The sequence below is a fragment of the Drosophila willistoni genome, unplaced genomic scaffold, assembly GCF_018902025.1.
Source record: "Drosophila willistoni isolate 14030-0811.24 unplaced genomic scaffold, UCI_dwil_1.1 Seg169, whole genome shotgun sequence".
In the NCBI taxonomy this organism is placed as follows: Eukaryota; Metazoa; Arthropoda; class Insecta; order Diptera; family Drosophilidae; genus Drosophila; species Drosophila willistoni.
The window spans coordinates 3,805,882-3,819,560 of NW_025814128.1; the positions used below are offsets into that span (position 1 = coordinate 3,805,882).

Here is a 13,679-nt window from a genome sequence, read left to right on the forward strand (position 1 = left end):
TTTACAAAAGTACGGAGTTTATATAGGAAATCTTAGTCTCTAGGGGGTAACAATTGTTCTTAAGGAGATCTTATTCTAGTACGACTCACACCCACGTATTCGGGGGTTGAAAAATTATTATTATTTTAGGCACGGCGTCGGCCACTTGACATCCTGCCGTTGTGATCGTTTGGGTTAGTTTACAATTACAAGTTTTTTTTCCACAACGCGTGTGGCTGATTGTAATTCTAGTCATATGCTAGGTTAGTTGTTTGTGCCAAAGTATAGTTGTATTATATTTTCTTTAGTGCATCTGATTTGGTGAAGCCGCTTCAGATGGACACGATGTTTATTCTTAAACACATCTTAAAATGGTTTTTCAGTCAAATCCAAAATCAAACACATTTGTACTTCGCCCTTCGAGCACATTAACGGATAGTTTGTACTCGGAACTCCAATCTGACGAGATTTCTGCAGTTATTAAAAACCCTTTAAGCAAAATGATCCTAGAACTCCGTATCCTACAATATATCAGCAAACGGTTCAACGCTATAATAAGAATTGGCTACTTCCCAAAAAAGAATTGGCTACTTCCCCGATAACCGAATTTGGTCACACTAAAACGGTATAATACACTAAGGCGGGGTCCGTACCGTGCCCGTGCACACTCTCTCGAAATATAGTGAATAAGAACACATGTGCAAATTTATTGAAAGGAAATAAAAATCCGAAATTATAAAGACAATCCCAAGGGATTAATAACTGAAAAGAAGAGAGTTTACAAATCAGGTGTGGGGTTTGCCCTAAAGAACGTATTTTCATGAAATACACCGAGATCATTAAATTAAACAAAACCGCATTGTTTCAGTTGCTAGCGGCCAAGGAAGTACCTTGCGATAGAGAAGCGTCAATTTACCAATTGCGAGCATTCGTAAAAGCAGTTATGGCACAGAATCAGTCTGGAGAGAGTGATGTACCCGAAGAGCAGGCAGTCAGCCTAGCAGTGTCTGCAAATGTGCATGCCGGACAACTTGTGGATGTTGGTCCGGAGCCTCTTATTGAGCAGTGCGGCTAGGGAAACATTGAACAGCCAAGTACACCGGATCAAGTGGGTGCTAACCAGTTGCCGACGATGTCTCATGAGACCTCTGTAGAGCCAGACGCGAACGTGAACGTGAAAGCGCACAAGCGAGCGAAACTGACGAATTGGCTTCGATTCTTAGTAGCATCGAATTGTATACATCACGTAAAAACCTAATGGAGCTAAAAACACGTGTTATGGAGCTGGAGGAGAACTTAAGCAGACCGGAATATAATTGCCGCATGAACTTGAAGGATGTCGAAACTACCGTACCTAAATTCTCTGGTGATGGTGATCTGTCCATTCACGTATGGATTCGTGAGCTGGAGAAAGCGGCAAGAGTGTATGTACTGAGTGATGCCCAATGTTGGTCGTTGGGCTAAAGCATACATGACATATGAAAAGACTACAACCTGGAACGAGCTGAAGGATGTCCTTGTGAAGGTATTTGGCCTTCAAATGACAAACTACAAGATTGCTAAATCTCGGTCAAATACATTGTTGACGGACTACAAAATCGAACCGGATTGTCAGCTCCTTTGTATTACTGTACTTCTCTGAACGAATTGCAAGAGAAGATGATGCGTTTTCAGATAGTTCAGCCACCAGCCAAAAACTACGTTCCTCAGGCTCGTCAGACTTCAGAACGTGCGCAGGCCATTACGCCTGCTGCAAAGGAGAAGAGAAAATTTAGAAAAAGGCAATGATGTTGGATTTGATTTAACAGAGATATAGTGTACAAAAGAAATGCTAAGGAAAGACTGTGTTTGTATGCACCGGCTCGCATGCAAGGGGAATTAATAAGAAGGTGTCACGAGAAACTAGGTCACTTAGGCGTTGAGAAATGTGTAAACAATTTGAAAGAAAAGTACTGGTTCCCGTTAATGAATCCAAAGGTTGAGTCGTTTATAAAAGATTGTCTGCCGTGTATTCTACATAGTGTTCTAAGAACTATACATAGTAGAACCTTGCATAGTATTCCGAAAAGTCCGATTCCATTTGATACTATCCATGTTGACCACTTAGGTCCTTTACCGAGTGTTACATCAAAAAGAAAGCACCTTTTGGTAGTGATTGACGCATTTACAAAGTTTGTCAAATTGTATCCTGTAAATTCCATTAGTACCAAAGAAGTTACCGCCGCGTTAGAAAAATATTTTGATTATTATAGCCGACCAAGAAGAGTTATATCCGACAGAGGTACGTGTTTTACGTCGTTTGAGTTTGCTGAGTTTGTAGAAAATCGAAATATTGACCACATTAAAGTAGCGACTGCTGCCCCTCAAGCCTATGGGCAGGTCGAACGTGTGAACCGTGTGTTGACCCCAATGTTGGGAAAGCTGTCAGAACCTTTAGCCCAAGCCGATTGGTATAAATTAGTTAATCGTGTGATCGTTCACTATTAATAGCTCAGTGCAGTGTAGTACCGGTAAAAGTCCATTAATGTTGTTGTTTGGTTGCGATCAGCGAGGCCCCTTTGTAGAGGAATTAACCGAGTATCTTGACGAGAAATTGAGTTCAGAAAACCCCTGTAACCTTGAGGCCACTAGGCAAGAGGCAAGTGCGAAAATTCAATTATCGCAGGAGCGCAATGAAAAGCGGTACGCCTTAAGGCATAAGGCACCATTATCCTATAGAGTCAATGATTTTGTTGCCATTCGCAATGTAGATGTCACTCCCGGGTCGTGCAAAAAGTTCGCTCATTAGTACCGTGGTCCTTATAAGATAAATCGAGTTCTTCCAAATGACCGCTACGAAGTCACTGATATTGACGATTGTCAACTTACTCAATTGCCCTACAAAGGTATCTTAGAATCAGCCCTACTCAAGCCGTGGATGCATGCGTGTATTAAAACTGTGAGTTTCTGTTTGTAATATGTATTTGATAAGCAGTACTTGTATATGTATATTGTATGTATTGTATATATGTATATTGTATGTTGTATGTATGTTGAATTGTATGATCGAGGTCGATCAAATGTCAGGATTGGCCGAATGTAAACATTAAGAATATTTTAAATAAGCCCGCTCCTCGTCTCAGTGAATTTCCCCGATAACCGAATTTGGTCACATTAAAAGGGTATAAAATACTAAGGCAGGGTACGGGCACACTCTCTCGAAATATAGTGAATAAGAACACATGTGCAAATTTATTGAAAGGAAATAAAATTCCGAAATTATAAAGACAATCCCAATCTAACTGAAAAGTAGAGAGTTTACAGTTTTACTTTTTTTTTTTTTCTATCGTCATTGCTTCTGCAGTTTCAACCCTCCTAATTTATCTTCTGCTTCAAAAAACTAATAACGGCTAGTCTTTGCATTCATTATCAAAATGTAAGAGCACTTCTTACCAAGCTCTCGAACCTGTTCTGCGATAGCCAAACCTTATCGGCTGACATATTAGCTTTCCCTGAAACTTGCCTTAACTCCTCTGTTTCAGATAGTGAAATTCTTTCTAATAACTTTATTTCTTATAGGCTTCATCGTGTTGGTCGTCGTGGCGGTGGAGCACTCATTGCTGTTAACTCGAATCTGTGTTCAAGTGCTGTGCCGATTGATCTGACCTTAGGTGTTGAGTTTATTTGCGTCGAAGTTGCACGTTCCAACTTTAGCTTATATATTTCTTGTTCATATATTCCTCCAGCTTCTGATATCATGACCTATATGCACCATGCTGATGCTTTGCAAACTATTTTCAATCGTCTTAAAGATCGTGATTTCCTTATAGTTTTAGGTGATTTTAACTTGTCTAATATTTCTTGGCTTGTTGATGATCTATCTTTCTTAATTCCTTCATCTCAACATGTTTTTCTTGATAGCCTACTTGAATGTCCGCTATATCAATTGAATTTTGTCCTTAACTCTTCTAAAAGAAGCCTTGATCTTGTTTTTGTCTCGGATCCCACTGTTAGTGCTGTGTCCCGAACACAGCCCCTAGTGAAAACTGAAGATCCTTATCACCCTACCATTGAAGTTATTATTTCTTACAATTCCGTTACTAATTCATTTAATAACATCTCAATTTCTCGTCGTAGATGTTTTCGTAGAACAAATTTCAATCTTCTTAATAGCCTTATTTTCTCTTTTAATTGGTCATTTCTATTTGAGTGCTGTGATATAGATTGTGCAGTGAAGTTTTTCTACTCTGCTCTTAATTCTCTAATTGATAAATGCGTTCCTTATGTGAACGTCTCTACCGTCTCCAGCGCGACAGTCTGGTTCACACGTAGGCTCTCTAATCTCCGTAACATTAAATCGAGATATTTTAAAAGATTTAAAAAAAATGGTTCGCGACTTAACTATGCAAATTACTGTATAGCCAAATCTCAATGCTCCAATAATTATATCGTTCGCTGTAAGGTTGAATTTTATAAGAACCCCAAAAGATTTTACAACTTTGTCAGACTTAATAACCAGACTAATAATATTTCAGAAATTGCAGATCTGTTTGCTAAATTCTTTCAGTCGACTTATTCTACTACTGTGTCGGATCCCACACCCTATCCCTTTTCAATCCCACATTTAAATTGTATGTTTTTTCCTAGTATTACTGAAGACTGTATTAGCTTGTCATCTATGACGTCTTCCTTCGTTCCCGGTCCTGATAATATACCTAGTTGCATCCTTAAAATGTGTTCGAATTCTCTATCTAAGCCTTTATCTCGGTTATTCTTTATATCGAGTGAGACTTGTACCTTTCCCGATATTTGGAAGGAGTCTTTTATTATACCGCTTTTTAAAAAGGGTAGCAAATCGGATGTTTCTAACTACCGTGGCATTGCCAAACTTTCGGCAATACCAAAGCTGTTTGAGAAAATTATTACGTCTTCCTTTCAACACCTATCCAGATCCACTATTTCTCCTTGTCAGCATGGATTCATGAAAGGTCGTTCGTCGCTTACTAACCTTTTAGAATTGACTACCCTTGTACACCATGGCTTCCGTAAAAAGTGTCAAACTGATGTTATTTATACTGACTTTAGTAAGGCTTTCGATACGGTTGATCATTCTATGCTTCTCGCGAAACTTAACATAATGGGTTTTTCCCCAAAACTATTGGCTTGGTTAAAGTCGTATATTATTGGCAGAACCCAAAAGGTGTCTTTTCGTTCCTCAATACCTAAAACTGTTTGACTTACGTCAGGTGTACCCCAAGGCAGTCTTCTGGGCCCACTGTTAATTACATTGTTTATAAATGATTTGCTTTTGGCCTTGGCTCATTCTCGCATGCTCATGTTTGTGGATGACTGCGAATGATCCTTCTTTCCAACACTACTTGCAATCAGATCTCGATGAGTTCTGTGATTGGTGCCACGTTAATAAATTATACCTTAATGCCTCTAAGTGTTCTTTTATGACTTTCAGTCGTTTGTCTCCGTTCCTAGCTCATTACTCTATTAAGTCTGTTCTGTTAGAATGTGTACCATCATTTAAAGACTAAGGCGTTATATTTGACCCTAAACTTTCATTTAATGTTCATATTTCTTCAATTGTCAAGAGAGCATGCAGCCTTCTTGGCTTCATTAAACGTTGGGCCAAAGAATTTGATGATCCCTATGTAACAAAGGTTTTATACACTTCGTTAGTTCGCCCTACTCTAGAATATTTCTCGCCAGTGTGGAATCCGCAATATGATGTTCACCAGCGTAGTATTAAATCGGTACAGAAGCAATTCCTTAAGTTTGCGTTACGCGGTCTTAATTGGGACCCGAGTCTTCGGCTATCTTCTTATTCTGACAGACTTCTTCTTATTACTCTTCCTTCACAACCGTAAGCTCGTTTTTGGCATTCTCTTTCTCCATAAACTAGTCAACGGCGAAGTCATTTCTACTAATTAACTAGATACGCTATATTTTTGTGTTCCCTCAGAAACTTTTTTCCTATTCACCTTAGTAGATGTCTGCCTAACTACTCTCTTCACGAACCTTTTCGTGTTCTTTGCCAATCTTTTAACAATCTTTCTCACCTAATTTCTCCTCATCTTTCTGTCACTTCCTTTCGCCCTATACTTTTTAATCATCTACAGCGAAACCAATGAAAATATTCTGGACTTGGATTGGCTGCAACTCATCCCTAACCACATTGGCTGTGAATCGGGGCATAGCTGGCAACTTATGCAAATAAAGCACCTGCACCGTGTCGGGGATGTTTAGTTGTGTATAAAGTTAATTTAAGCTATCTTCTTCAATTAATTACTATCTGTCTTTAGGTTAAGCTTTTTCGTCGACTGCTGTGTTAGTTGACGTAAATAAATAAATAAATAAAAAAATAAATAATAGCGTGGAAAAAGATCCACTTTCATCATGATTTCTAAAGTGGGAAAGGACAAAACCCAACCATCATCCTATAGGCAAATTTTTTGCAGCCATGTCTTTCGAAGCTTTTTGAAATGGTCCTGCAGATCCGACTAAACTCATTTCTGGCATCGGAAAACACAATACCTTCACACCAGTTCGGCTTCCGCGAAAAACATGGGATAATTGAACAAGTCAATCGCATAACATCCGAAATTCGAACAGCATTAGAACTAAAAAAATACTGTGCGGCTGTCTTTCTCGATGTTTCCCGCGCTTTCAATACAGTTTAACTGGAGGGTCTGATGTTCAAAATCTGGCAAAAACTCCCACAATACACCCACCAACTCATGGAATCTTACCTTTACAATAGGACTCTCGTGACTTTGAAATCAAAGCTGATGTACCGCAAGGCAGTGTACTGGGCCCATTGCTCTACCTGCTGTACACAGCAGACTTACCAACGAGTTAAGGACTTACATCGTCCACTTTTGCCGATGACACGGCAATCCTCTGCAGATCCAAATGCCGAATACAAGCGTCTGCAAAATTAGAGGAACACCTCAAGGTGGTAGAGGAATGACTAGCAACCTGGCGTATTCGGGTCAGCGAGTAGAAATGCAAACATGTTACATTTACGGTTAACAGAAGAAACTGTCCAGCTCTGAAAGCGAGTAGCTTACATTGGATCATCAATGGTCGTTCCCCTGTACGTCTGAAGTATAAAGTCCTCCTATACAACTCCGTACTGACAGCCATGTGGACCAACGGTGCCGTACTATGGGGTAATGCAAGTACCAGCAATGTCGATATCATACAAAGGGCGCAGTCGAAGATTTTAATTTCAATCAGGGGGGCTCCGTGGCACATACAGAACGACAACATTCCAAATGATCTAAATATACCTAGCGTAAAATCTGAAATAGGTAATCAACAGCTAAATTATTCTAAAAAACTGGATGAACATTCAAATGCTCTTGCCAATTCCCTTATTCGAACTAATAATAGACGAACTAATTCTTTTAAAACGAGTTTAAAAGAAATGACAGACCAACCCAATAATAAGTTTAGCTTAAGAACTAGACTAAGAAAAATATCTCAAACTTGTTAGGCTCTATAACTGTCGTTTTGAAACGGAAAGGATTAGGCATTTATTTGCTCTCGCAATTTACCACAGTTGACCTTACGGTTATAGCCCCTGAAGACGATAAAGGCAATTACCATCGTAGCATCCTGCTACACGGCGCACGACAATCATGCTCCACCAGAGGATGTGCAAAACCTGGCACTTTGGGCAGACGGCGAGAATCGGACCCTAACTGTATGCACAGATAATAATTGAGTCATTTCCACATTTTATCCTATTACACAATATAGATTAGCTAACGTAAGAAGCTAGCTTCCTCCTCAGACCAAAGGTATATACGAGGGCAGTTCGATAAGTACTTAGCCTACACATGAAAAACGAACATTTTGGAGAAGTGCCGATTTATTTCTCAACATAGTCTCCTTTAAGGTTGATACACTTGATCCAGCGATGCTCCAACTTTTTTAACCCGTCTGAAAAATAAGTTTTCTCGAGGTCTGGAAAATAGACCTCCGTGGCGACGATGACTTCCTCTTTCGACTCAAATTTCTGCCCGGCGAGTGACTTTTTCAAGTTTGGAAACACAAAGAAAGCGCACCGAGCCAAATCTGGAGCAGCTGTTCGTAGTCGAATTCGACCAATTTCGCCATGGCGACGGCGGAGGTGTTAGCTGGTGCGTTGTCATGCGAGAGCACTATTTTCTTCGCCAAATGGAGCCGTTTTTTCTTTAATTCAGCTTTGAATCGGGTCAATAATTCAGCATAGTAGGCGCCTGTTACTGTTTTGCTTTTCTCCAGGTAGTCGATGTAGATCACACCTTGCGAGTCTCAGAAAACGGTGGCCAACACCTTTCCGGCTGATAGGACAGTCTTTGCCTTCTTTGGAGCAGATTCGCCTGGTAACGTGCATTGTTTCGACTGTTCCTTGATCTCTGGTGTATACCAGTGGACCCAAGTCTCGTCGACGATTACAAAACGATGCAAAAACTCCTTCGGATTGCATTTAAACAGCGTCAAACACTGGTATCATGTCGTCTTACGGTTGCGCTTGTTGTCCGGAGTAAGCAAATGCGGCACCCATCGCGCCGACAGCTTTCTCATGCCCAAAATTTCAAGCAGGATTTAACCCACGCGGTTTTTCAAGATACCTACTGTCTTAGCTATTTTGTGCACTTGCAATCGGTGGTCTGACAATACGAGATCGTGATGGAGGTAAAATGGAGGCAAAGGTAGAATCCAGCCTCTCCATCTTCATTCGGCAACTACTAGCGGCATATTACCAAACAGGCCTACCAAGAAAAACAGTCGGAAAACCCTAGAATGGTGGAAACCCAACTTTGCAAACCGAACGCAAGCAACTCCAAGAAGTACTTAAACTGGCGCGGCAGGCCGACGGTAAAATTGTCTGGATTTTTCGCCATTGCAAGGCATATCCAAAAGGAACTCCTGGAGGACATTCTGTTCACAGTTGGAGAAAACCTCGGAAACAGCCCTACTTCGGAGGCAAATGTCCATCCAACCCGCTGTAATCTGGTTGCCGAAAGCCCTGAAGCACTGCTGCGTGCCTTTCTTTAAGGCTGCACGGACTGCACAGAACACATCAGCCCTCGACTAGTCCCGACCAGGACTCGGTCCCAGTTCGTGTTACCGTTGTTTCCGTGAATGTCCGGTATTGTGTTTTGGTCGAAGCCAACCTCGAAGGGAATATACCTATGTAGGAACCAATGATGAGGCACCGATCTTAAGAGAACCAGAAGTGGTCATCGTTTCTAAGGCCAGTTGGTAGTGCTAATTTCTCTCTTTAGTTTGGAACGACAGCGAGCACACGTTTCGGACCAGACCTGCATTCAATTTTACTTTCGTTATATTTTCGAGCCATAATATTAAATTGTAGCACTAACATCATTGCCAGAAAAAAAAAAACCGTTTTTCCTTTTTTATTATACCCCCTTGCAGAGGGTATTATAAAATTGGTCAGATGTTTGTAACGCACAGAAAGAGACGTTTCCGACCCCATAAAGTATATATATTCTTGATCAGCATGAGAAGCTGAGTTGATATAGCCATGTCCGTCTGTCCGTCCGTCCGTCCGTCTGTGCGTTTGCGTTTTACTCAGCCGTCTTAAGAGCTATCGGGCTGAAATTTTTTTTCGGGATTTTTTATTACCCGGGAAAAATAAAGTATGAAAACCATCAGGATCGGACCACTATATCATATAGCTCAAGAAGAAACATTTTCATAAAAATCGGAGTATGCTATGAAATTTACATACGTGATTGTAAAATAATTGTAAATAGAGAGTAAAATTGTTTTGTTTGTATATTGATGAATTGAGTTGCAGAAAACAAAGACGGTACGAAATATTGTCAATGAAATGAATTATCTGATTAATCATTCAAGTGCATTTTGCGTCGAATTGAAATAAATTCATCCCAATATTTCACCGCGTGTGTGATATGGAGAGAATATGCCAACTGGAAAAGTTGTTCTGCCTGCAGTCAATCCACAACCTTAGCCAATAAAACCGCTGATAAACGCGGACTGCATGTGGGTACTTTCCAAAGGATGTTGGCAAACGCAGAAAGAAAATTTTTGGTGAAATATAATTGAGATTTTTTTTAGAAAGGCCTACTACAATTTAGAGGCATTAGTTAAATAGTTTGATTTCACACCAACTGTGAAGGTTATTCAAATCGGATTGAAGCAGGCAAGAAGACGATATGTCTTTATAGCTGAGGCATACTTTAACAACATCCGCATACATAAGGTCAGGAGAATGTATCACTACCAACAGAAGATCATTTATAAAAATAGTGAATAGCAATTTGAGAATACACACCAAATTTGATGTCTGTGGCTAGTATAGTTTTTGACAAAAGCGGTTTTATCTAATTTGCTAGGGTTGAAGTAGGTTTGGCAGAAATTTGAAACAATCCACGTACAATCCGAGTCTACATACTAAATAAGGTTGCTCTATTTCTTGTAGTCTCCAAGATCTAGGTGTTCGAATAGACAGACGGATGGCGTGATCAACTCGGCTGTTCATGCAGATCAAGAATATAAATACATTATGGAGTCGGGGGTCTTTCCTTCTGCATACATTTTGGCGACTTTAATATACGATTTCACCCTATGAGTGCGTGGTTTAAAATCTTGACGATAAAAACTATGATTTGTGGTGTTTGTCATTTCGCATTTTGCTAATAACAGCGGATCTATGGAGTGTGGTGTGTCAGAAAAAGAAAAAAACTGCAGACGACAAAGCGGAGGCTGTATAACATTGCAATAAAAAAGTTCAAAAGGTTTTGGCAAGATTATTTCTGAATATGAAGCCAATACAGTTGGTGTATTTAAAGTCTGGCACAACTTTGTCAGAAGCATGGAAAAAAATTGCGAGCTCTTCATGTGGGACCGTTTGTGCAATCCTAATTCTGACACCAATTTATGGGACGTAAATATAATCCCACTTTCTTTCTCCAAATTCGCAGGCCTTTTTACTCAAGTTTCAATACAGTTTTATTGAACATAATTTATTAAACATTTGTCACTTAACTATTACATTAGTATGTACTTTTTCGAGCAGCTACGATGAACACGTTCGTCACGACTCACAGTGGGGCCTTGTGGCATTTAGCATTGCAATAATCATAGCGTCTGAACCAATAAAGCGATTTCAAAAATTTAAAAAGCATATGATAAAGAATACCTTAAGCTTAAAAATGAATGTTTGTCAAAAGTGCTGGGTGTTCGTGGTGCTGAAATATACAAGGTCAAAGTCAGAAAATATTTCAAAGCATGTTTTTCCTTTAAAAATGGATCGAAACCCGGTTTTTTTTAATCACAAATGAAATTTTTCATTGTTTTAGACGACTATGTAACATTTTTTAATGTTTTAATTTGATTTTTTAACATAATTACAAAAAGAAAAAAAAAATTTTTTTTAATTTTTTTAGGTTAACTTTGAAAATTTGCTATTGATGGCTGATTTTCTTCAACATAATTTTCAATATTTACATCAATATCTAATAAACTCAACATTTCGGGACTATAGTTGCTATTTTCCAAATCCTTTCGTGATCGCACGTGTCTCAGTGATGCAATAAGTGGGTCCGAAGAGGCTGCTAGCATGTTAAAAAGGTGTTCATTTTGTCTAACACGAGAAGTTTTTAATGTATTAGTGTATCTGAACCTTTTGTAGTCCTTGTTTTTACATTCCTGTGCTTCTTCGGATAGCTCTCCAAGTGGTAAACACTGATATTCTATTAAATCCTTTCCGTGAGTTAAAATCCTATGTACCGTTGGGGTAAGTTTTTTTTTGCAGATACAATTCACTCAAAAGATGAGCAGTCTTTGAAGTATATTCGGCAAATTTTTCACCATTTACCGTTTCCTTGCAATTTATAATATTCAAGATAACAGCCAACCTTTTAATGATCTCTTGACTAACACCTGTTATAAAAGATGTCACTTCATCATTTTAAAAAAATCTCCTTGAAGTATTTCCATCATTCGTATTTCCGTATCCGTACTTTGGGCAGTCAACTTTCAGTCCCAGCTTGCGAGAGAATTCAGCTTGTATAATCTCCTTCCTGCTCTGAATATCCTCACGAGATGTTTTATCCGTTTTTGTTTCTCCTGGCCGAGGAGAACGTTTCCTTGTAAACGTTAAACAATCTTCCACATCTTTATGCGGCCTTCCTCTTCCTCGGCTAGTTGATGGTTGATCATCTTCGTGCTCCGAATCTACGAATGTCGTATACTCCTCAAGCCAAACTTCATTTTTTTTACGAAATTTGCCAGATTTCTTCCGCTTGCGATCCATTTTCGCCTTAAGTTATTTTGTGTATATTTGATTTTCAACTTAAGCTCCGTACTAGCGTTTTCGAATGAAACGCTCATCTCCTTTAGCAATCCCATTTCAAAATCGTTTAAGTTTTCACACTCTTTGAAAACTTTCAAAATCCTTTCATTCTTTAACAACATTTTTGCACAATTAAATAAAACTGTCTTGAATTATATTGACAAATACTATTCAGTCCTGATTTAAGGTGTTTCCACTTATGAAGTTAAAAATAAACTGTCGCAAACGAGAGAAAAAGGTAGCTCTTTATGTTATATTTTTTTAATTAACTAGGTAGAACGAAAAATCGGTATTACCCTTTTTGTATTAATTAGGTAAACAACTTAATATTTACATCCAATTAGGTAAACGGAAAAAAAACGACCAACCCACAAATAGGACAAACTTTTCATCAACTTAAATAACATTTACCTGTCTTGTCATTTTTTCCAAAGCAGGTAATTAACAATTTATCATTGTAGAAAGGCATATATGTAAACAGGCAGTATTTGCAAAAAAACAGTACGCAATGTTATCATTTAAATACAAAGAAGCTACAGGCCAATACGCATGCGCTCTTCTTCCTCCTTTTACCTGCAGCGCGGTTGCCTTTTTTAGGCGAGGTTGCCTTAGTTTTATTTTCTTGCTAGTTTTATTCCATCAAAGTTCAACAAATGCCAATATTTAGTACATTTTTTAAACGCTTCTAATTCAATAACTATTTAAGTAATTATTAAAATTTATGAAACATGCTATTAATGCTATTCCAAGATCGATTGTTGAAATCGCCCAATATTCAGTTTTAAAGTTGAGTTTTTTTTTTTTTTTTTTTTTAAATTAGCATTTTTTCCTTTTCACTAAAAATGTCTCAACTTTGGGCGCCTCTAGCACCCATGAATCTCAACCGATTTCAAAAATTTTTCGGATTCATAATCTCTGAAGTATTTCCTATCGATTGCATATATCATTTTTGCCAAACGCGATCATGAAAAAACGTATTTTTGCAACGCTATCCGAGCAGAGGCCCAACTGTGCGACTTGACGCCAAAAAACTCTCTCTATCATAATTCAATTGTTTGTCATCGATATCATTAATAGCTTTTGATTTATACACCTCTTAACTAGTTCAATACAATCGACCGCTTCTCGTCTTTCGATCCATTCCAACATTCATTTACCACAAGGTCCATTTAAAAAGTCCAGCTTTACTAAAAATTGGTACGACTGAAAATGAAACATGGTGACAGCGCTGCAAAGTACGCTAATTCCTTTGGAAATCTAACTGGCATATAAGCTGAGAGCGAAATTAATTTAGGCGAGTTAAAAGTAATTATGGTTGTATCCAGTTTACTTAATTCTTGGGACAATTTTGTAATCGCGATTGAGACACTGGATGAGT

General features: G+C 38.7%; 1 protein-coding gene across 1 annotated transcript in view; it reads right to left on the bottom strand.

The window, feature by feature from the left end:
• The window catches only part of LOC6652750, a 51,261-nt gene that overhangs the window by 15,758 nt on the left and 21,824 nt on the right, over nt 1–13,679 (bottom strand). The window lies entirely within an intron of this gene.